This window comes from Neolamprologus multifasciatus, chromosome 9, assembly GCF_963576455.1.
Source record: "Neolamprologus multifasciatus chromosome 9, fNeoMul1.2, whole genome shotgun sequence".
NCBI classification, from domain to species: domain Eukaryota; kingdom Metazoa; phylum Chordata; class Actinopteri; order Cichliformes; family Cichlidae; genus Neolamprologus; species Neolamprologus multifasciatus.
Window position 1 is genome coordinate 5,025,230 of NC_140447.1, and position 26,582 is coordinate 5,051,811.

Here is a 26,582-nt window from a genome sequence, read left to right on the forward strand (position 1 = left end):
TCTAACCAGATTCTTACTCTGGATGGCATTACCTTGGCCTCCAGTAACACTGTGAGGAACCTTGGAGTCATTTTTGACCAGGATATGTCCTTCAACGCATATATTAAACAAATATGTAAGACTGCGTTCTTCCATTTGCGCAACATCTCTAAAATTAGAAATATCCTGTCTCAGAGTGACGCTGAAAAACTAGTTCATGCATTTATTACTTCCAGGCTGGACTACTGCAATTCATTATTATCAGGATGTCCAAAAAACTAACTGAAAAGCCTTCAGCTAATCCAAAATGCTGCAGCAAGAGTACTGACAGGGACTAGAAAGAGAGAGCATATTTCTCCTGTTTTGGCTTCCCTTCATTAAATCCAGAATTGAATTCAAAATCCTGCTCCTCACATACAAGGTCTTAAATAATCAAGCCCCATCTTATCTTAATGACCTTGTAGTACCATATCACCCTATTAGAGCACTTCGCTCCCACTCTGCAGGCCGACTTGTTGTTCCTAGAGTATTTAAAAGTAGAATGGGAGGGAGAGCCTTCAGTTTTCAGGCCCCTCTTCTGTGGAACCAGCTTCCAGTTTAGATTCAGGAGACAGACACTATCTCTACTTTTAAGATTAGGCTTAAAACCTTCCTTTTTGCTAAAGCATATAGTTAGGGCTGGACCAGGTGACCCTGAATCCTCCCTTAGTTATGCTGCAATAGATGTAGGCTGCCGGGGGATTCCCGTGATGCATTGAGTTTTTCCTTTCCAGTCACCTTTCTCACTCACTATGTATTAACAGACCTCTCTGTATTGAATCATATCTGTTATTAACCTCTGTCTCTCTTCCACAGCATGTCTTTTATCCTGTCTTCCTTCTCTCACCCCAACCAATCACAGCAGATGGCCGCCCCTCCCTGAGCCTGGTTCTGCCGGAGGTTTCTTCCTGTTAAAAGGGAGTTTTTCCTTCCCACTGTCGCCAAAGTGCTTGCTCATAGGGGGTCATATGATTGTTGGGCTTTTCTCTGTATCTATGAAGCGCCTTGAGGCGACTTTTGTTGTGATTTGGCGCTATATAAATAAAATTGAATTGAAATTGAATTGAATTGAATTGAAAATAGAGGGGTTGCTTATTCACAGCGGGGATGAGGAGGAAGAAGTTAATGACTGATTGCCTTCAGTAACAGCTCTTGTCCTGGACCTGAGCTATCTCACCAGTGAGCAACAGTCTCAGCTAACGCCTCTGATTGATTCAGACATATTCCAAAAGTATCCAGGTCGCACCAGTCTGGAGCATGACATTGTTTTAAAACCTGATCCAGCTGTGAAGAGTATGAGTTACAGGATACCAGAACGCTTCCTGGTGGAGCTAAAGGAGGAGGTGGACCTCATGCTGTCTCTTGGAATCACCTTCAACAAGTGAGTGGTGCAACCCTGTTGTATTGGCTCCGAAAAAGGATAGCACAATATGATTTTGCATCGACTTGAGGTGCCTCGATTCCATATCAAAATTTGACTCTTACCCAATGCCACGCATTGACGATCTCATCAAGCGTTTGGGGAAGGCAAAATATGTAACAACCATTGATCTCTCCAAGGGCTACTGGCAAGTACCCCTCACTAAACAGTCTCAAGAGTTGACAGCATTCTGTCAGCATTGTTCGAGTTCACAGTCCTGCCATTTGCTCTGCATGGGGCTGACCAAATGGCACCTGTGCGTACCTTGATGATGTTGTTTTCAGTGGAACTTGGGAAGAGCATGCGGATCACCTAAGAGCCATGCTGGATTGACTGCGTTCCGCAGGCCTTACCATCAATCCAGCAAAGTGTGCTCTTGCTAGGACTGAAGTCCAGTACCTCGGGTTTACAGTTGGAGGTGGACAATTAAACCACAGGTTGACAAAATTAATGCAAATACATCATGTCCTCTTCCACAAACCAGGAAACAGCTTAATTCCCAACTTCTCAGCAAGAGCAGCCCCATTGACGGACAGGACTGGCCGAAGATGTCCCAATAAGATTCGGTGGAGAGCTGAAGCCATTGGAGCTTTCAAAGACATTCGCCAGTCCCTGAGTAAGGACCCAGTTTTTCTAGGGCGATCGTGGCTCAAGAGTTGGGAGTTCGCCTTGTAATCGGAAGGTTGCCGGTTCGAGCCCCGGCTTGGACAGTCTCGGTCGTTGTGTCCTTGGGCAAGACACTTCACCTGTTGCCTACTGGTGGTGGTCAGAGGGCCCGGTGGCGCCAGTGTCCGGCAGCCTCGCCTCTGTCAGTGCGCCCCAGGGTGGCTGTGGCTACATTGTAGCTGCCATCACCAGTGTGTGAATGTGTGTATGAATGGGTGGATGACTGGATATGTAAAGCGCTTTGGGGTCCTTAGGGACTAGTAAAGCGTTATATAAATACAGGTCATTTACCATTTACTCACCAGATTTTACAAAAGACTTTTGTTTGTTTGTTTACGTTGCAGGACAATACTTCTGAAAAGGGGTCTGGGAGCAGTGCTTCTGCAGGGACCACCAGAGGATTGACATCCTGTCGCCTATATCAGGCGAAAGCTGCTACCAAGGAAGAACCGCTACGCAACGGGTTAGAAGGAAGCTTTGGCCATTAAATGGGAACTTGACTCTTTCAAATTTTATTTGCTGGGAAGAGAATTCATCCTTCAGACTGATCACAAAGCCCTGAAGTGGCTGGAAAGAATGAAAGACACTAATGGGAGAATCACCAGGTGGTATCTGGCTATGCAGCCATACCGGTTTAAGGTTCACTACATCCCTGGTAGAGACAACACTACTGCTGATTACCTCTCTCGCTGCCTGATGGAAGATCAAGAAGTGGGGGAGTGTATGATGGCCAAACCCATGGCAAAACTCTAAAGGTGGTAACTCTTGTATTGTCATTTCTTTATTTGAACACAGTAGCACACTTTAGTTTCCAATAACATTATTGATTGGTTTGGATACATTTGTTCTATTTGTAAGCGCACACATTGAGTTTACTTATGTATTCATACCAGTTCATTTCTTTGATTTTTGACAAACCTTTGTCTTTTATTTCTTACCTGCCATCATCCCTGGGAGTTGCTGGACAACAGATGGTAGCCAGGGTTTGAAACCACTAAATGCAAAAAGGGATAATTGGACCGCACTACCACTTCCTGCTGAAGGGGAGAATGTGTGTTTTCTTTCATTTAAAAACAAAGTATTTGTATTTAATTAAATATTTGAATTTAGGGTTTAGTAGTTTTGATTTCCTTTTTTTGGTGCTTAACCCTTTAAAGCCGGTCAGAGCGGGCACGCTCTGTTTTGCGTAACTATTTTTAAATCCCAGTAGCTCTGCAACCACGTAAGCTAATGCAATAAATCTTTTTGCATATGAAACCGGAGGAGTTGTACTTACATCTTATGCCATCAGCTTGTCCTCGGTCACAGTTTCCTTCCACATATAGCTTTGCAAAAACTGCATAAAAAGCACTTGCAGCAACAAAGCCAAAATATTCCAGAAACAGGCTTTGCCGATCTGATCAGCTGTTTGTAACACTTCCTAGTTGGAATAGACGTCAGCGCGAACTTTTGCATGTCCGCCATGACCTGCCCGAAACCGGAAGTGACGTCATTTTGCGGAAATTTTTTTTTTTTTTTACCATCAGGGCCTCATGAGCCTATACTGGTGTTTTTAAAAGTTATGTTTGACTTTATGACTTTCTGTGTCGTTTCTGGGATGCTTAGGACTCATATTGCACTGCTGGAAATATATTGCACATGCTGCTTTTTTGCAAATTTGCATTATAATATTTATTTTTGTTTTTCCTGCAGTGTATAAAAATTGGTGTATTTCAAAAATAAAACTATGAAGACACTCAAAATAAATTTCCTGTGGTGGGAAACTAGTTTGTGCAACTTTTTTGTATTTACAGTTTTGAGGGATAAGCCTCTTAAATTTCTCTAACTAGAAATATATGTTAAAAAAACAAAAACGATTTTCAATTTTTTGTAGTTTATTACACCTTTTTGCAATTTATGTAATTACTATGCACTTAATGCAGACATGTTATTAAAGTTTAGGCTATAATGGTTGTATTGATGTATAGAAACTTGAAATGCTCCCAAAAATGGCTCCACAGCATGTAAACATATAATATAAGCTCTGGCGGACTTGGTTCTGTGGTCTTAAAGGGTTAATTTATTAACAAACCAGACTATACTGCATTGTTTGTTATTTACAATTGTGTTTTTGTTTAGTTACCCCTTGTGTGTCATAGTGGTCTGATCAGCCATTATATATATACCCTTGTGTGTCATTTCATGTTCAGGTCAGTTATGTTTGTTTGGGTAGTTGCTTGGTTTGTTAAGTTTGCAGTCTTTGCCTGAGTTTGGTTTTGTTTCTTTGACCTCTTTTATGAGCTCAACATTTATTACTTTTGTATATATGATCTTTGGGGGGTTAAATGAACGGAAACCCTTTGTTTCCTAATAATTCCTGTGATTCCTCCTGCTTTTTCAACTCGGTCCACCACATGTGGACTGAAAACATAAACTGAAAACTGAAAACTGTCCCTGGGAGATGGTCCCACAGAAGAGGGACACTCAGAGCTTTAGACTCTGCCTCCCTCTCTACTTTTAAATACCATAGGAACCACAAGTAAGCCTACATAAATATATGTGGGACTGCTTTCTTTCATTTATGCAATATTTTTGAAATTAGAAACATCCTGTCTTATAGTGATACAAAATAATTTATTTGTATATTTAATAGTTAATTCATTATTTTCAGGTTAATCAAGCTTCCTGTGTAATCCAAATTTGAATTTAGAATTCTTGTCCTCATATACAAGGCTTTGAATAACAGGCTTGAATAAATACCTCATCTTAAAGACCTAATGGTACCATATCACTCCAACACTTCACCCTTAGCCTGCAGGCCTACTTCCCTGGGTTCCCTGGGTTTTAAACATTGAATGGGAGGCAGAGCCTTCAGATCTCAGGCCTCTCTTCTGTGAAGCCAGATACCAGTTTGGATTGGGGAGACAGACATCCTACTTTTAGGATTAGAGTTTCCTCTTTAATAAAGCTTATAGTTACCCCCCCCCCCCCACACCACCACCACCACCTTAGTTATGCTGCAATAATCCTAGGCTCCTGGGGTAGTCCACCTTATTGAAAATGTGTGATATTTAATCACAGTAGGAGTGATGAAGATATGGCGAGTGACTGGAGAGGCCACATATATTTACTTTTGCATTCAGTGCCAAAGACATGGATAATTAGAATGACATTTAAAACAGCCAACAGTTTGTAGCAGGGTTGGCCAGAGTGGATGTTAGCTTTTGTTCGGCAATACATCATTAAATACAAGGATGGCATGAATCTAGAGGTTCTGGCCATGAACTCTGGGCCAAACACACACTCATCAGCAGTGGTGTCTGCATCAGGGGAGTATCAGCAATCCCAAATGAGGTGAAACTGGTGTTTTCAGCTAATATGCAGCTGGCCTCTGAGAAGCAATATCTGTTGACTGAAGCTATGCAGACAAATCCACAAGGTCACATTAATGGGCTAGTTATAACAAAGTGCCAAATGTCTGTCAGTGCTGTCAGTGCTAAAAGTCTTTACACAATGTTTTTTTTTTTATCTGAGATTTATTAATTGACAGTGAGCCAGTCACGTACAGACAATCAAAATGGGAACAGGGCCTGTATGTGATTTGATGCTTATCCCTTATCTTTTATTTTGCTTCTTCACTCGCGTCACTTTCTTGATACACCCAAGAAAAAAGGGCATCTAATGGTCTTTTTTCACTATTTAAGAAAGTTCTAGACAAAAATGGTGATGCAATAAACCCAATACACATACGGAATATAAAGCATATCGATCCCAGATATTGACTGCAGAATGAAGCTGGTGAATTTGAGCAAAGCTTGTTAGACTCTGTGCGGCCCCCTGGCCACAGTTAACAACAGAACACACATTTTATAGTTTTGTTAAAAAATATATATCTATAGATATATCCTGTGTCTCTTAGATACGGAACTGTTCACGTAAAAAGAACCGCTTACAAAATATGCAATGACCATAAACCACTGCTGGAGGGCTCACTGTATCAGAGTATATAAAATTAGGGATGAGCGATACAAGAAATCAAGCATGGGGATCTCTCTTTCTCGTTATCCTCTTGACACTTTCAACAGAGAGGACCTCTTAAACATTGGACAATCCTCTCTAGGTATTTTTCCCCCAGTTCTCATCAACCCGGATAATCTAACTTAAAGAAGAGCTACATTGAGAACCTACAAAACAGCCTTTTCAGCAAACTCTGACTCTGCATCAGTTTAGAGAGGCCTGCAGCACATCACCAGCTACAGGAGTCCATCTGTGAGGATGTGTCTGCTCGTCCAGAAAGAGAAAATCCAGAAGGCTCCAGGACCTGACTCTTTGCCAGCCAACTTGCCCCATCTTCACCAAGATCTTTAGCAGATCTCTGAAGCTATGTGACGTGCCCTCCTGCTTAAACACTCCACTATCATCCCAGTCTCAAAGTCCACCATCACATGATTAAATGACTACAGGCCTGTCACCCTGACATCTGTGATCATGAAGTCCTATGAAAGACTGGTGCTGACCCACCTGGTAGAAGTCGCAGGATGCAGTCAGTATTAGTCTGCACCAAGGTTATTATCGTTAACGAAAACTAACGAAATAACGAAAACTAGAAGTGAAAAAACATTTTCGTTAACGGAAATAAAAATAAAAACAAAAAAAGGAAAACTAACTAAAACTATAATGAGTGTTCACAAAACTAACTAAAATTAACTGAATTTATAGTAAAAATGTGTTTAGTTTTCATTGATGTGTGCGTGTCATACAAGAGTCAAGGGTGAAAATGAAGTTTAGTTTCCAGATTTTTTTCTTGCTGTGTCTCATTATGCCAGCAGGGGGCAGCACGTTAGTCGAGTCGTCTGTGTTGCTGCTCCGTCCACGCGCAGAATCATGTCAGGAAAAGTCGGGAGCCAGAGTCCAATTTGGGATTACTTTGAATATGACTGTGTTTTGGATAAAGCAAGTGTCTTGTAGTGGAAACAGACAAATTATGAGGAACATTTCTAAAGGGAAAAAAATCCCACAAACCTTAAAGTGCACTTGAAAAGCTCACACAAGAAGGCTAACCTAGCTTAGCTTGAGAAGGTAAGGGAGCACACTCAACCCTCATCCCCAGAAAACAGAAGCTAACCCCAGGCAAGGCAGCGTGATGCATCCCGAGACAACAGGACTGGGATATCTACACAACTGTGTGAGTCAATTACCTTCAAAAAGTTTATCAATTCACTTGAACCACAATTACGAACACCCGGTGCTGCGAGAGTTAATAGTCTCATTGGGGCCAAGATATACGTTTTATAGTTGCCTGGTATCAATGGTTGTTCATCTGCCTTTATTTATTTATTTAAAGAACCCATAGGTGGGAATGTGAGTTGTCTGTCTCTGCGTGTTAGCCCTGTGACAGACAGGTGACCTGTCCAGGGTGCAGTATGGTAGCTGGAATAGCAACATACCCAAGGATGAGCAGAATGACTGATATGATGAAACTGGGATTTTGTTACACTTAATTATTGCAAACACAACTAAAACTATAACTGAAACTAATCAAAACTAAACTGAAACTAAGGATTTTCAAAAAAATAAAAACTAAACTAAACTAGCAAACAATTGGTAAAAACTAATTAAAACTGATATAAAATTGAAAATCTGAAGTCAAAACTAAATAAAAATAAAAACTAATGAAAATTGCAAAACTATTAAAACCCTGGTCTGCACTACATCCTACACATGGACCAACCAGGGACATATGCCATCCTGTTCATGGACTTCAGCTTGGGCTTCAACACCGTCACCCAGACATCCTCCACCAGAAGCTCACCAAGCTTACTGTGGCCACCACATGATGGACAGGAAGCAGCAGGTGAGACTGAGGAGCATCACATCCCACAAACAGACAATCAACGCCAGCCTCCCCCAGAGGGTGTGGTTTTTTTTCCCCCTCTATTCCTTCTCTACAGTAATGACTGAACCTTCTGTGAAACTCCTGATGTTCGCCACTGCTATCACAACTAGAGATTGATGAGATACAACAAATGGTATGGCAAGGGGGAGACAAGACATCAGGTCTCTTGGTGGAGATATCATCATTCCTAGTACAACCCAAGTACAACCGGTATATATACCGTACGAGTCGAAAATTTGAACAGCTTCTCTTTTAATAGTTTTTCTTTATTATTGAAGATTCTCACTGAAAGCATCAAAACTATGGATGAACACAGACTGAATTATGTAGTAAAAAAGTGTGAAATACTAACTAACTTTAGATTATTCAAAATAGCCACCCTTTGCTTGATTACTGGTTTGCACACTCTTGCCATTCTCTGGATGAGCTTCATGATGTCACCTGAAATGGTTTTCCAACAGTCTGGAAGGAGTTCCCAGAGATGCTGAGCACGTGTTGGCCCTTTTGCCTTCACTCTGCGCTCCATCTAATCCCAAACCATCTCCATTGGGTTTAGGTGACTGTAGAGACCAGGTGATCTGGTGCAGCACTCCATCACTTTCTTTTATGGTCAAATAGCCCTTACACAGCCTGGAGGTGTGTTTGAGGTCATTGTCTTGTTGAAAAATAAATGATGGGTCAACTAAAGACAAACCAGATGGAATGGCATGTTGCTACAAGATGCTGCATTAGTCATGCTGGTTCAGTGTGCCAGTTTCACCTCCTCCTTCATGCATGTAGAGACCAACCGTTCACCTTTTCTGCATCACACAAAGACAGGGCGTTTCAACCAAAGCACTCAGATTGTAGAAGGCAGGCGATTGGTGTCGTAAGCCACCCCTTCTGTTCAAAGATAGTTTTTAACAGTTGACATAGATGACCTTTTTTAATCCTCATTCAAACCATCTGTCTTCTCTGTCCAAATGTGAGCACTGGCATCCTCAAAAGAGTGACCTTTATCCTTTAGGTGCAGATGTATGGCTGAGTCTTGTCCTGTGGAGTTGGCTCTTCTTTGTTATGCCATAGGGATCTCACTGTTCACTATTCACATTCACTGGAGGACCACGTATACACAGACCCCTCCTCTTGCTACAAGGTGGGGCCACATATTTAAAAAAAATAATTATATAAATGGCCTGTATTCATATAGCGCTTTTTCTAGTCCCTAAGGACCTCAAAGCGCTTTACATATCCAGTCATCCACACATTCACACACTGGTGATGGCAGCTACATTGTAGCCACAGCCACCCTGGGGTGCACTGACAGAGGCAAGGCTGCCGGACACTGGCACCACCGGGCCCTCTGACCACCACCAGTAGGCAACGGGTGAAGTGTCTTGCCCAAGGACACAACGACCGAGACTGTCCAAGCCGGGGCTCGAACCGGCAACCTTCCATTATTACAATTACAAGGCGAACTCCCAACTCTTGAGCCACAATCGCCTCTATACTAGTATGCTTCCTTTAAAAGTACCTGAGAATTCTCTTTAGCTTCCTAATCTTAGCCAGTTTTGGCTCTTATGGATAAATTATGGCGTTGACAAATGTGTTCGTCAGACGTGGCCCGAAAGCCATGAGGTTGGATTTGGCATGGGTTATGGCATGTGTAGGCACATACATCACAAATGCCATACACTTAACATATGATCCATGCACTGATAAACTGCAGCTGATTTGCAGCAATGATCCTTGTCCTAAGACAAAACATTTTTGGCCCAAAAAACTGCATATGTCACCCATTCTACACAATTGGTGTCATAACTTTTTAACTAAACAAATCAGAGATTGCAGAAATATTGAATAGGGAAGAGTAAGCTCTCACTACTAGAGAGATTGGTCCACAGCTCCACCACCTCTTTTGAAAAGAGCACATCACTGAATGTTGTTGTCATGGTTTCCTTTGTTTCCTTCTTTGAAGAAAAAGCTTGTAGAAGTGACAGCCAACAAATTGCACTGCAGGCTGCAACAAAGCTACATGTGAGAGGTGATGCAAGGACAGACGTTCTGTTGTGGACTCGGTGAAAGTGGGCGTTAGGGGTGAAGAGAAAGAAAGATTCTGTTTCTTGAAGTTATTTCCAGCGGTGACTGAATTTCATTTTGTGGACCATTCCTTCTGTTTCTCCACTGTTGCTATAGCAACGCATCTTCATTTGTGTAACGTATCTCAGTTCACTGAATCTAACAAACAACTGAACTGAGTGTTCAGCAAATTTATGTTAGGCTATGATGTTTTGCAATTATTTAATGTAAGGTTACGAGTATAATACCAAAACAAAGAAATGCATGAGCATGATTTTTAACTGGCAGTGTTTAAGAAAGGAAGCACAATTTCTGTTCAGGCTACTGACAGGTTACTGTGCTTCTAACATACCAATGTGTCACGATCTGAGGAGACAGACCATGTGGTGGTGCGTGTGGTGGACCCAGGTGCGAACACAAGAGAGTAGACCGAAGTAACTTAAACTGAAAACGAGCCTTTATTATGGCAGAAGACAGGTGTCAAACAAAGCAGAAATACTGTGACAAAACTGAACTAAACTAAACTGGGAAACGGATACTGATAAACTATGAAGACTCAGAAAGCTATGGCTAAGGATACAAAAGACTGGGCATGAAAACATGGAGGGTGGGAACACAGACGACGTGACAGACTGCATGAAACACAGAGACTAAATACACATGAGGGATGATCAGGGGAAGTGGCCACACATGGGAGCACAGCTGACACACATGAACCTAAAGACAGGACAGGAAGAGTTTAACTAAATACACTGACATTGAATACAGACTTTCAAAGTAAAACAGGAAACATGGAGACATGACATGAACTAAACATAACCACACAGACATGACGCATGACAGGTAGACGCACGAACCAGGGAGACTGAGTACAGGAGGAGATGACATAACCAACTAAGAAACAAAGGGCTAAACAGCACCCTAGAAATTAACTAGACAAACTAAGCTAAAGCATAAATGAGTACAAAAGATACATAAAGACTCAGACTGACTTCAGTGTCTCTATGTCATGTCATAGAGAAACTTTGCCTTAAAATCTTTTACTGAGAGCGAGAGAAAAAAACAAAAACAGCAGGATGTGTTAAAAGGTGTGTAAAATGATGCAGCAGAAGGGACTGAGAATTATTGACTGAAACTATCTTAACCCAACTTAACTGTCTAAAAAAAGACCATTAAAAGTCCTAATAAGGGCTCTAATTGTTGACTATCATTATCCTGAGGTTAACACCTTTTGACAATGATGATAAAAGCCAAACCAAGACAGTTGTGAGTGTTTTCTAGGGAGTTTCCAGTCGGGGTGCACTTTGTATTCAGCTAGCTCCAATGTGGTTTTTGGCAAACCACATTGATAATGAAGGCAAGAAAAGGTTAGTTCCTCTCAGCGCGTGCGGGGCGAGAGCGTCCAAGTTGAAACATAACAATGCGTTGGAAACCCAGAGACTTCAGCTTCAAAGAACTGGTAATGTTGGTGCAAAATCATCACAGCCTGAAACCATCCACATGACTGTTCAGTTTCAAATTCCACACCCATTTCAGTGGCTGCTTTCATGGCAGAGCTGAGACAGTTATTGGAACACTGTGATTTTGGAGGCATACTGGATGAAAATGCAAATGCAGATGCCTTTAGCTGCTTCCCCTTCTCTTGGATCCCTAGTCATTCTAGCTTTCCCCCAGAAACTTTTTTTTTATTTAGATAGACTATCCTGCTCTCCTTGTGTGTGTGTATGCTACACAATTTAGCAGTAGCCAAACTCCACTTGCAAAGTCAGGATGTAGCATCCAACTCCTTTTAATTAGTACGTGTTTTTTCTCATGGAGTAAAACTGAAATATAAATGACACAGCTACTATGTCTAAAGGGTTATGCCACTGGAAATAGTTAATTTATAAAACATATCTTAACTATACAAAACAATACACAGCATAACTACACTGTTAGCCTTTGCAGTAATTTCCATAGCTTAGTACTGCAAAATCAACAGTAAACTCATGGAAACAGCAGTAAAATACAGCAAATGTAACAATTGGCGATGTTACTGAGATTATACTATTACACTATCCGGATTTCTGTTGTTTTCTACTGTAGATCTAAGAGTAATTACTTAAATCCTCATTCAGAGTGTATTACTATAAAATGCAATTCACTGTGAAAGTAGAATAACATATAAACTAATTTTCAACTTAAGGAGTAAGTTGCAGCCACACTAAAATTTAATTCCTTGAACTGAATGGAACCTCATATATTAATAAATGTATTTGATTATTCAAACAATGTGAAACATTATTAATACTATTAATTAATAGTATACTTGTAAGGTTAGTATTGTGATAGAGTCGAGTATATTTTAATTATACTCTTGTAGACATTATGACATTATGCTAGTACAATTATGGTGAACAAAAAGTACATCTAAAAGTTAATTTCAAGAATACTGTTATGTACTAAAACGGGGGCCAATATAGTCCCAAGAGGCATTATTAGTATACGTACTAGGTAAGGTATACTTGGGAAATATAATTGAAGTATACTTATTTGTTGAATGGCCAGCAACAAAAACTAATGGCTGCATTTAGAGTAATGTTTAAAAATGACTTCATTTAGCAGGCTGTTCCTTTGTTCTCTTCTTATTCTTTCTTATACTGGACCTTCATTTGTTTTGTATAAGGTGGTACTTTTTAAGACACCTCTGCCTAACTACTGTGAACTAACCTAATAATATGCTCTGGTCGTCATTTTACACAAGTTAAGGTGTCACATCCATGAAACCTACACCACTAACCACCATGAGTCCTACAACTTCACTCTCAAAATTAATAAATTCTGGGACAAGCAGAAACTGTATTTTTAGCGGTGCATTATGTTGCAGGCCAGACTGCTATTAAATGCACTCTCCTAAAGAAATAATTTCTTTGTAGCACCACTTCGTCTTGGTTCAGAAGAGATGTCCTGGATATACGTGATAATGTAACACGGGTGTTTATGTTTGTTCATGTTTAGCGCGTTGGGCTGTGTTTTTAAAGCGATTGTTAGGTTTTTAAAGCTTTTTAATGTGACAGGTGCGATAGCCGACACCACACCTTCACCTGACGTACAACGTGACGTATGACGCACACGTCGGGTATTCACTTTCAAAACAACAATGGGGATAGAAAATATTGCTTGAGTGGTTAATGCTCCTTTCGCTGGTTCCCTACCACCATTAAATAACAACAAGAAGAAAATATTGATCTGCTTCTCTTAGTTTTGCACGTTTAAGCCGCAAGTCAGACTCAAACAAAGCTGCAAAGCAGGAGAACAACAACAAGGCCATATTCTGTGCCACAGATCCAGTTCACTGCAGCACAGAGTGATGAGGAGACCGTTAACATGTGCAACTTAGAAGTAGTCAGAGGTAACTGGATGTTCAATCGGGTTAAATGCAAGGTTGATTGGATTATATCTGAAGATCATATGCTATTCGTGATAACTCTGCTAGACTCCAAATTGCTCATCCATGCGGGAGTATCTCAAAATTAAATGAAACCACTTAACACTTTTTCCCTAAAACGGACTGACATGGGACTCATTAAAGTTGGATCGGAACCAGCTAATCAGTCTGAAGGTAAGTGTTTTTTCACCTATTCGAGAGAAGTCCGAAATGCGTTCTTATTACTGTTTGTTTTGACTTTTAAGCTACCCTACCAGGATATTTTCATTCAAATGCTAAGACAAAATGTCAATATCTATGAATGTGGAGACTCAAAAGACTAGTTAGGTAATAGTTGCCGATGGATTTATGAGACTTGATAGAAACTTGGACATTTGCAACAGGTGAATCGGTGAGCTACCGAGGTTGCGCCCAAATGCTTAAAGCTGTTAGCTGGTCAATGTTTTCAGGTGTGCTTGTACTACCTGTACGGTGCGGAGTGCTGACTAAGTCATGTTAAACCCATTAAAGCGTCGAGCTCAAATATCTTTTCATTTTTGTGCACTGTTCTCTTGTCGGCACACGTTTTCAGTTTATTGAAGCCTTTTGTGAATCATTTTGATCATGTAAAAACTGGGAATTGGTCCCTATTGAAAATACTCTTATTTTTTGCATTGCATATGTCATTTAGGAAAGGTAATTGGTCACTGAACTTTTTGCAACTATGTGTATTTCTAAATTTTGTGGCTTCAGTACACCCAAATTTATATTGTTCAGTTTGCATGTTAAAAGCCTGCCAAGCACCCCAAGGCTGATTATGCTTGGTAAGAAGTCATTTATGAAATAGAGCTGATTAGACCATATTACAATTTCTGTTTGGCACAGGAGCTTTTCGTGGACACAGGTATCCAGTCTCTGATTAACCCTCATGTCACAACTTTCCTCCAGCGGCTTACTGAATTTGAGTGGAGAACTTCAAATTAGGTCACTGTTTTTGCCATTTTTAGTGAATTACTTGTATAATTTAAGTGAACAATGTGTTGTTACCTGTGTCTCCACAGATGATCCATGGCCCATGCTTTCTGGACATTTACACAAGACGACCAACAATGAAGACAAGCTCTCTTGCCATCTTGCAAGACGCTGTCTCTGTCCAATAGGTTTTTTTGAGTGCAACAGTTTTGATTTTTTTTCCTTCTTTTACCCATTTGTTAAAAATTATTTCAGCTACTTACACTTCAATTGTCACATGCATTGGCTCACCCTACAAATCAATGAACTCAGTCCACAAAGCAAGATCAGGGTTCAGTGCAGGTCAGTCAAGTTCCTTCCTGTTTGGACCCTGTTTTGTGCATTGATTTGGTGGTGTGAGACAGTATTTTGGACAAAGTGTATATAAAGGCAGACGTGTGGGGCTTGATATTATATACATTACAATTCAGTTTATTTGTGCCAACAAAATGAATGCCAAGGCACTTCACATTGTAGGTTTAAGACCCTACAAAATATAACAAAGAAAACCCAACACTTGAGCATATGTTATCTGCCATGATATGGATATGACATAATATCGTTATTGTTTGTACAACCATCTGAGAAAATAATGGATTACATGGTTTAGTAAAAACAAATGCTTCCTCAATGAAAATATGTTTTCAGTTCTTTTCAGTTTTTGATTTTGGAAATGTGTATTTCTGCAGAGGAAAATCAGAACTGAAATGAAGTGGTGTAAAGCACATGAATTATATATTGTGTGTGTGTGTGTGTGTGTGTGTCTATCTATCTATCTATCTATCTATCTATCTATCTATCCATCCAATTTTTTGGAACCCTCCAGTCTCTTACAGTATGTTACTGTTAACTGAAATTACGGTCAATTACGACCTGTTAAACAGTAAATGACCGCCTGTTGGGACACGGTGTCCTCTAGCAGAGATGAATATTTTTGGTACTGATGATGCGTGATAACGGTAAGTTACTGGTTAATATATTGCAGTTTATTACCTTGCAGCGGGCTTACAGTGACATACCGTGAATGAGCGGTAGTATACCAATTTCTTAATCACAGTAAGTTGTTACTTTGTTGACGTAATTTACGACATAACAACATAACGGTATCTCACTGGCGTCACTGTCGCCAGTGAGATACCGTAAGAAAGGCTACGGTGCGTTACCATAATTTGTCCAAGAGTATTATACCACACCAGCAAAAAAAGGTATCATCCTGCAGAACGGTAAGCTACCGTAACACGGCGTCACGGTATGACGCTGGCAACAGTGACGCCAGTATGTTACCGTAAAGTGGCGATGAAAAGTCTAACAGTGTATGTAATTCTGTTCTCAGACGTGAAGCTAGAGACACCGGCAACCATAGTCAATTGTCTTCCAGGGGCCAGAGCAGACAACAGGGACAGTAAAAACATAATTCACGTCGGCAGTAATGACACCCAGTTACGCCACTCGGAGGTCACTAAAATCAGTATTTAATTGGTGTGTAACTGTGTCAGTTCCCAAAAAGACAAAAAACAAACTAAAAACCAGCAACAGACAACTTAAACATAAACAATCACAAAGAAAGAACAATACAGTATCCATATCTGAACCAAAGAGTAAAACAGTGAAATGTGGATTATTAAATATTAGGTCTCTCTCCTCCAAGTCTCTGTTAGTACATGACTTAATAATTGATCAACAAATTGATTTACTCTGCCTTACAGAAACCTGGTTGCAGCAGGATGATTATGTTAGTTTAAATGAATCAACACCCCCGAGTCATTCTAACTACCAGAAACCTCGAAGCACAGGCCGAGGGGGAGGTGTGGCAGCAATTCACACCAGCCTGTTAATCAACCAAAGACCCAGACAGACTTTTAGTTCATTTGAAAGCCTGATGCTTAGCCTCGTCCACCCCAGCTGTAAAACTCAGAAGCCAAAAAACACTTTATTTCTTTGCACATTGTCTTTTAAACAACTGCATCCTCCCCTCTCCTGAATCTCATACACAAAACATGCAGTTTCTCTTGAATCTAATGCCACTTCTTCAAGTGCCACTTTTTCTATTTGGTCACATTAGTAAAGGTGGTCTTCAGAAATTAATTGTCATATTTGCTTAGTAATTTGAACTATGTTCACTCTTATATCTTCTCTTTTCAGTTTTCACACATATAGCACCATCTTCAGGTTTAGGGGGTACTATCAGGGGTAATAGTTAGTATGTAGTAGATTTCAAGAGTTTCTGCTGTTTCCCATTTTCTGCACAAATAAGCTCAGTCTCATGGCATGCAACTTGCAGGAGCTTTCAGTTACACTCACTGCTCTCTGGGCCATTGCTGTCTATTGAGTGTGGTCGCGAGCTTGTTCTCTCCCCCTCTCCTGCCCTACACTGGCCTATGTCAATCTTTCAGCCTAGTCACAGGCTCTGACAGTCATTTATTGCCTGGCCAATGTTGGCCTTTCACCCTAGTTGCAGGTTTGCTCTCCCCCCCTTTCTCATAGCCTGTGATGGCCTTCCAGCCTGGTCGAGTTTCACACTCGATATTTTGCAATATTTCAAAAATTAGAAACATCTTGTCTCAGAATGATGTTGAAAACTAGTTGTAGGCTGGACTACTCCCTGAAAAATCCAAAATGCTGCAGCAAGGGTATTGACTCCTATATTGGCTTCCCTTCATTGGCTCCCTGTTAAATCCAGAATAAAATGTAAAGTCTTTTTACTCACATACAATGTCTTGTACAGCTATGCCCCATCTTATCTTAAAGCACTTTGCTCTCAGACTGCTAACCCTGATGCAATTCCACCCCATTGAACCCATCACTATCATCATTATTCTGTCTTCATTCTCTCACCCCAACCAATCACAGCAGATGGCCCCGCCCCTCCCTGAGCCTGGTTCTGCCGGAGGTTTCTTCCTGTTAAAAGGGAGTTTTTCCTTCCCACTGTCACCAAAGTGCTTGCTCATAGGGGGTCATATGATTGTTGGGCTTTTCTCTGTATCTATGAAGCGCCTTGAGGCGACTTTTGTTGTGATTTGGCGCTATATAAATAAAATTGAATTGAATCACTCCAACCATACCTCACCACTGTCTGAATCGAAAGATAACCAAACTATTCAATTAGCTCATGATTCTTATCCATATATTCCCTAAAAACTGCAAAAACTATTAAAATGATTTATGATGCTTCTGATAGTATTTTCCTAAATATTACAATAAACACTGGATCAGTGACACACACACACACACACACACACACACACAGGTCCCTTGCTTGCTTGTATAATAGCAAAGCAGGTCCGGTGAGAAGAGGTTTTACCATGCATGGGAGGTTCAGTTCTCCTTTTTAAATCCAGAAAGCCAATTCCCTTACCTTCATATCTCCAAGCCACACACACATATACACTCATATACACAATACCACAGAGCTCTCTGCTTCCCTGGCTTTCCCTCTCTGATTGCAATTAGTGAATTATGCACTTGGACTTTAGCCAGATACGCAGAATTCAATTATTCATGAATGCTAATAGGCAGACTCTCTCCCTCTCTCCCTTTTCATTTCTCCAAAGCCCTCCTGGGCTCTTGCTCATATAGCCCACACCAGAGAGGCAATATAGACCTTTTCACAGAGGCATGTTAATAGGAGTTGCTCTCTATTAAAACAAATGATGACATTGTCTGTAAAGCACAATACAATAAGTCATTTTAGAGGGATTACTTTAGCTTTCCCCCAGGAAAAGCAAGCACAAACTCAATACAGCTTTGGAAAGTCAAACTAAACTGAATAGTTATTGATGTTCAACCAGGTACCTCCAATACAGGAAGGCTGGAACTGCCTCTCTGTTAAAAAAGTCCTATATCTGATCCTGTAAGTATTATCCAGTGGGCAAACACAGCTTAGATGGAGTCAGGAGGGAAAGCTCTAACTGCTACTCAGCCCTCCAGATGCCGATGCAATGTCCTCTGAAGGCACTCTTGACCAGGGTGGCCCTCTGGCCAAGTCCTCTCCCTCTTCAGCAACACCCATTATCAGCAGGTCTATTCTAAAGCCATGCACTTGGTAACTAACTGGGTTTAATTTAGTGGCCTGGAAAACTAAGTTCCAAGGATCCCTTCATTTTTAAGGCTAGAATAATCCACAAAAGGGCTTATAAGTGTTGCTATTGTAATACATAGGTATTACATAGGTATTACTGTTTCACAAAAGGTTTAAAGGGGAATGTCCACAATTTTGACTTTTTGAATACGGGACACTTTATTAAAGAATTTAACAGAAGCAAAGCAAAAGCCAAATAAAATAATGTTAATATTCACAGACTCAAATCACTTGGATACTACAACATATCATCTAATTAACCTACTCTGAGCCAATGCTGATTTTTGTTCTGATCTTGAGAGGAGAGAGACTGAATAATCCCACAGAAAAGCAGCATCCCTTAGAAATTCAATCCACAGGAAAATAGTGGAATTTAAAATCTGAACACAGAAAAGCCACAAAACATAAAATCAAAGTCGACAGTCTAAACTCTCCCATATGGAAAAGATATATATAAATCTTATAAAGTTTGTATCTGTCTTGTGTGAAACTTGTATGAAAAGCATACAAGAGTGAAAACAGATATAAGATCCCTTGAAAAACTATATAAATAAAACTTGTGTGTTTTGGATACTTCCTAAAACAATATATGAAAGTAATGAGAACGTGGCTATTTTCATGAGTGACTCATATAAGCCTTATGTGAGTCACTATATGAAGCAAGCCAAGTCTGATGCAAGTCTTTTATAAGTTTTTCCAATTTTTTTCCATATGGGCTAACATTTGCAGAGAACACTTTTTCTATGTTATACATTAACACAATTCATTATTAACTATTAACTATTAAAACCCAAAATGCATATTGTTTCCTTCATATTTCTTTCAGTTTTATGCTGTTTTACCATGATTTTATTATTTTCTCTGATTTAACATTTGCTCTGTCACACATGAATATTCATTTCAACATGATCTGTTTTTACACTCTCTTTCACATAAGAATAAATCTGATAGATCTGATGTTTTTAAGCACGATATGTACTTCCTGTCTTAGAGTGATGCTTAAAACCATTTATTACTTCTAAGCTGGACTACTGTCATTTGTTGCTATCAGGATATCATAATAATTCCTGAAAAGCCTTCAGTTGATCCAAAATACTGCAGCAAGAATACTGACAGGGACTAGAAAGAGAGAGCAGAGCAGAGGGGGTCATCTGATTATTGCCTGGCCAATCCAGTGTGTCATCTGCATACTTAAACCTTGGGCATGATAGTCTGTCAGTATAGATAGAAACTAAGTAGGTGCCTAAAATCTTTCCTTTGGAAAGACAAACCCTGTGTACTAAGTTAAAAACTCTACCAAGGATAAAGGAGGACTAGAGCTGCGTAATTTTCAACACTACTTCTTAGCGGTGTTGCCAACTCCTCAGTAACGAAAATCGCTATTGGTTGTCCTAAAAGTCGCTAGAAGTCGCCAAATGATTACATTTGCATAATTGGTCATGCTAATGTAATTGTAACCTACGTTGTTGGAGAGAGAAATAACATCGTGAAAGAGACATAAAGTGAGTAAAAAACGTCTTAAACGAATTTAGAATTTATTTAGAACTACAAATTAAATTTCTTTTAGCAATTATTGTTTTCTTTAATGTCACAATTCCAACCCTGCTCCTTTATCCGGGCTTGGACTGGCAAAAGTGACCCGAAATAGGCACTCTGTTGGAGTTACTGTGTGTGTGTGTGTGTGTGTGTTTATAAGTAGTTTTAAACCTTATGATCTACAAAACAACATAACAGTAAAAGAACTGATTGCGTTACAGTCAGTGCGGAGCAGCGGCTTCGCTCATGTGCGATTCATTTGCCGTTTGGAAGCATGGGTGAACGTCTCCTGCCCTGATAGCAGCTGGGGGAGGACTATCCTCCGCCCGTGAGCGCTTTGGCACGGGTGAGGTGCCCACGGCAGCACCGCTGCTTGTTGAGAGTGAAAGCGATACGCGCTTTCACGTCAAAAAGTCATCATAAATAAGTCTCCAATAACACCAGAAAAAGTCGCCAGATTTGGCGCTAGTCGCTTTTTAGAAAAAAAGCCGCTAGGGGAGTCTGAAAACTCGCTAAATATAGCCACTAATCAGAAGGTCGGTGGTTCGATCCCAGGCTGCCTCCTGGCTGCATGCCAAATATCCTTGGGCAAGATACTAACCCCATGTTTGCCTACTGGTGGTGGTCAGAGGGCCCGGTGGCGCCAGTGTCCAGCAGCCTCGCCTCTGTCAGTGCGCCCCAGGGTGGCTGTGGCTACAATGTAGCTGCCATCACCAGTGTGTGGATGTGTGGATGACTGAATGTAGTGTGAAGCGCTTTGGGGTCCTTAAGGACTAGAAAAGCGCTGTACAAATATTCAATTCAATTCAATTCAATTTTATTTATATAGCGCCAAATCACAACAAATGTCGCCTCAAGGCGCTTCATAGATACAGAGAAAAGCCCAACAATCATATGACCCCCTATGAGCAAGCACTTTGGCGACAGTGGGAAGGAAAAACTCCCTTTTAACAGGAAGAAACCTCCGGCAGAACCAGGCTCAGGGAGGGGCGGCCATCTGCTGCGACCGGTTGGGGTGAGAGAAGGAAGACAGGATAAAGACATGCTGTGGAAGAGAGACAGAGATTAATAACAGATACGATTCAATACAGAGAGGTCTGTTAATACATAGTGAGTGAGAAAGGTGACTGGAAAGGAAAAACTCAATGCATCATGGGAATCCCCCGGCAGCCTACATCTATTGCAGCATAACTAAGGGAGGATTCAGGGTCACCTGGTCCAGCCCTAACTATATGCTTTAGCAAAAAGGAAGGTTTTAAGCCTAATCTTAAAAGTAGAGATAGTGTCTGTCTCCTGAATCCAAACTGGAAGCTGGTTCCACAGAAGAGGGGCCTGAAAACTGAAGGCTCTCCCTCCCATTCTACTTTTAAATACTCTAGGAACAACAAGTAGGCCTGCAGAGCGAGAGCGAAGTGCTCTAATAGGGTGATATGGTACTACAAGGTCATTAAGATAAGATGGGGCCTGATTATTTAAGACCTTGTATGTGAGGAGCAGGATTTTGAATTCAATTCTGGATTTAACAGGAAGCCAATGAAGGGAAGCCAAAACAGGAGAAATATGCTCTCTCTTTCTAGTCCCTGTCAGTACTCTTGCTGCAGCATTTTGGATTAACTGAAGGCTTTTCAGTGAGTTTTTTGGACATCCTGATAATAATGAATTGCAGTAGTCTAGCCTGGAAGTAATAAATGCATGAACTAGTTTTTCAGCGTCACTCTGAGACAGGATATTTCTAATTTTAGAGATGTTGCGCAAATGGAAGAACGCAGTCTTACATATTTGTTTAATATGTGCGTTGAAGGACATATCCTGGTCAAAAATGACTCCAAGGTTCCTCACAGTGTTACTGGAGGCCAAGGTAATGCCATCCAGAGTAAGAATCTGGTTAGATACCATATTTCTAAGCTTTTCAGCGCCGAGTACAATGACCTCAGTTTTATCTGAGTTAAGAAGCAGAAAGTTAGTGGCCATCCAAGTCTTTATGTCTTTAAGACATTCCTGCAGTTTAACTAATTGGTGTGTGTTATCTGGCTTCATGGACAGATAGAGCTGGGTGTCATCTGCATAGCAGTGAAAATGTATGCTATGTCTTCTAATGATGCTGCCTAGGGGAAGCATGTATAATGTAAACAGAATTGGTCCTAGCACTGAACCCTGTGGAACTCCATAATTAACCTCAGTGTGTGAAGAGGACTCTCCATTTACATGCACAAATTGGAGTCTATTAGATAGATATGATACAAACCACTGCAGTGCAATACCTGTAATACCTACAGCATGTTCTAATCGCTCTAATAGAATATTATGGTCAACAGTATCGAATGCTGCACTAAGGTCAAGAAGGACAAGCACAGAGATGAGTCCACTGTCAGAGGCCATAAGAAGATCACAAATACAGGCCATTTATACACACATAGTACCTTATCTTTTAGAACCATACAGGGGTTTTACAATGGAAGGTGCTTGTGTGTACTGTAACTGTTTTCAATAAAAGGCGGCAAGCAGAGGCCGGAGTCGAGGTCGTCTGTGGTTGGATTCAGAGTGCTTTCCTGAGACACCGAGCGGGCCTCCCTTGCTAGCAAGTAAAAACCGATTGAAGCTGTTCGTCTTGCTTCCTTGTCATTAACGGGAATACGTTTGTAAACCAGCGGGGCCTGTGGAAGCGCAGACCCAACACATGGCGTCACATAAACAGTGGCATCTATGCCATGCCTGGCCCATATCTGGATGACATACATGTTATCATGCCAGAAGTCAGCCAGCAGTGCCGGCTTGATACCAGTTCCAGGCCAGACCTGCTTGCTATGTGGGTAGAGATCATTTTCAGATAAGCACTGAAAGTAAACGTAAAAAAACCCCACACTGTTTTTATTTCAGCTTAGCACTAAATATCTACAATTAGTCATTTTGAATATCGTTAACAAAGGTATCAACTAATACTTATTAAATTATTAAAAAATGTCTTCCCACTCATAATATTATGTGGGGAGTGTCCTTGCTAGCAAAGCTTTGGACTTAGGTGATGTTTGCGGTTTTAGCTTTTTAGCTACCTGCACACAATAGTTAGCATTCAGTAGTCATGCTTCTTTGGATTTGGTCAGATTTGTCTATTCAGGTGTACTCGTGCATTTCTCAATTCATCCTGTACTCATGCATACCTGGTTGTCTTACTCTTAGAAGATTTGTAATATGATTGTTTGGTGTTTGGGGCTATTGTGAAGAGGTGAGTTTATACCATAAGCACTTTGGTTGTTCAGAAATTACACTACCGGTGCCGGGTCGCGGGGGCAGCAGCCTAAGCAGAGAGGCCCAGACCTCCCTCTCCCCAGCCACCTCCTCCAGCTTATCCGGGGGAAAACCAAGGCGTTCCCAGGCCAGCCGAGAGATCTAATCTCTCCAGCGTGTCCTGGGTCTGCCCCGGGGCCTCCTCCCGGTGGGACATGCCCGGAACACCTCACCCAGGAGGCGCCCAGGAGGCATCCTTGTCAGATGCCCGAACCACCTCAGCTGGCTCCTTTCGATGTGGAGCAGCAGCGGCTCTACTCTGAGCCCCTCCCGGATGGCCGAACTTCTCACCCTATCTCTAAGGGAGAGGCCAGCCACCCTTCGGAGGAAGCTCATTTCCGCCGCTTGTATCCGCGATCTCGTTCTTTCGGTCACTACCCACAGCTCGTGGCCATAGGTGAGGGTAGGGACGTAGATCGACCGGTAAACTGAGAGATTCGCTTTTACACTCAGCTCCCTCTTCACCACAACAAACCGGTACAGCATCCACATCACTGCAGCTGCAGCAATCCGTCTGTCGATCTGCTGCTCCCTTCTCCCATCACCAACTTATTGATGCATATTCTTCCTTTGGGTTATGTTGGTGTAACTTGTGTGTATTTTGATACTCGTGGCTGCTATCATCAGCAGTGTTGGTCAAGTTACTTGAAAATACTAATTAATTACTAATTACTGATTACTTCTCCAAAACAGTAATCTAGTCACTTTACTGATTACTTATTTTCAACAATAATTAGTTACTTAGTTACTTTTTAAAAACATGATACACAACCTGAATATGTAATAAAGCAAAAAACCCTTCAGCCCAGTTGTATTTTTTTGGCATGGCAGCGTGCTCAATGCTTGCTCAGATTTGAAGTTTAATTTTTTGATGCAGAAAGAAGTTTTCTTCCCATGCAGCATGTGTTCCATAAATGTACAGCAGACATTAATTTTTTTGTCACTTTTTACAGAATCAAACTCAGAGTAATGTGAGTACTTCTACGCTTTAAACGCTGCATGGTCGTACTCTCTCCCGCACTTCACATTATCCATTGTATGCCCATCCATCACACGCATTGTCATGAGACACTCTCACAAACAAAATCACGGTTTAGTAATGCAGCATGCTTATGGGAAAGTATTGAATTAAAATCGCAAAATTAAAATTAAAATTATTGTCATTATACACAGTGCTTAGCACATTATAAAAAACTGTACAATAATATAACTATACACATAATAGAAATACATAATAGAAATACACAGCACCGGGTGACACAGACAGGAAGACAGAGAAAGATGATATAATATGATCATAGCTTTGGGAAAGAAGCTGTCCCTCAGTCTGTTTGTTCTGGCCCGTATGGATCTGAAGCACCTGCCAGAGGGCAGTAGGTTAAAATGATGGTAGTTGGGGTGGTTTGTGTCCTTCAGGATGTTTCTGACCCTGCTGAGACAACAGGAGTTATAGATGGCAGACAAGGAGGGCAGCTGAGGGTTTTTTCTGCTGTGTTTACCACCCTCTGCAGTCTCTTCCTGTCTGCCTCCATGCAGCTGGTGTGCCACACTGTCACTGCATAGGTAAGCAGGCTCCTTCCTGAGCACCCTTAGGAAGTGTAGCTGCTGGTGGGTCTTCTTGACTAGCACCATGATGTTGACTGACTAGGAGAGGTCTGCAGAGATGTGAACACCAAGGAATTTGAGGGACTCCACTCACTCTACACATTCACAGTTTATCTGCAGGGGACAGCTCTGCTCCGCCTGAAGTCCAGGATGAGCTCCTTGGTCTTGGTGATGTTAAGTGCCAGGTTGTTTAATGCACACCATTCTCCCAGTTTCAGGGCCTCATCTCTGTAGGCCACCTCATTTCCCCCTGTGATCAGCCCCACCACCGTTGTGTCATCAGCAAATTTGACAATGATGTTCTCTGGGTGGCGGGACTGCAGTCAGATGTGTAGAGGGAGTAGAGTAGTGGGCTTAGTACACAGCCCTGTGGAGAGCCAATACTGAGAGTGCGAGAGGAAGACAAGTGAGGACCCAGTTTCACCCACTGGGCTCTGTTGACCAAAAAGTCCTTTATTCAAGAGCAGGTGGGTGGCGGGAGCCCCAGGTTGGCTAACTTGGTGATCAAAATCTGTATTATTGTGTTGAAGGCTGAGCCTCCTATCAGGTTGGTTAGCCTGTGGGAATTCGGAGGCACCTGATAGGTACCAACAGGCCAAGCGGAACATGGCTTGGGCAGTGGCTGAAGCAAAAACTCGCGTGTGGGAGGAGTTCGGAGACTCCATGGAAAAAGACTTTCAGACTGGTAAACTGTCAGGCAACTCAGGAAAGTGATGTTCTACCTGCACTGTGTATAGTGTGGGTGGAGCAATGCTGACTTCGACTGAGAAAATTGTTGGGCGGTGGAAGGAATACTTTGAGGACCTCCTCAATCCCACTGGCACGTCTTCCATGGAGAAGGAGTCTAGGGACGTAAGGGATCACCCGCCAAACTGCGGTGGCGAGGTCACTGAGGCAGTTAAACAGCTCCTTAATGGCAGGGTCCCTGGTGTGGATGAGGTCCGGCCTGAGTTCCTGAAGGCTCTCGATGTTGTAGGGTCGTCCCGGTTGACATGACTGTACAAAGTTAAGTGAAGATCAGGGGCAGTACATCTGGATTGGCAGACCGGGGTGGTGGTTCCCATCTTTAAGAAAGGGGACCGGAGGGTTTGTTCCAACTATAGGGGATCACACTCCTCAGCCTCCCTGAGAAAGTCTGTGCCAGGGTGCTGGAAAGGAGAGTCCGCCCGTTAGTCGAACCTCTGATACAGGAGGAACAATGCAGTTTTCGTCCTGGTCATGGAACACTGGACCAGCTCTTTATCCTCTGAGGGTGCATGGGAGTTTGCTCAACCAGTCTACATGTGTTTTGTGGACTTGAGAAGACTGGAAAAGCCATTCGACCGTGTCCCTCGGGGTATCCTGTGGGGGGTGCTCTGGGAGTATGAGGTGTCTGGCCCATTGCTACGGACCATTCAATCCTTATACAGTCGTTCCAAGAGCTTTGTCCGCAAAGCCAACAACAAGTCAGACTCGTTCCTGGTGGGTGATGGGTTCCGCCAGGGCTGCCCTTTGTCACCGGTTCTTGTAATAATTTTATGTTCTAGGCATAGCCAAGGGGCGGAAGGCTTTCACTTGGGTAGTCTCAGACTGTCATCTCTGCTTTCCGCAGATGATGTGGTTCTGTTGGCATTGGGTAATTACC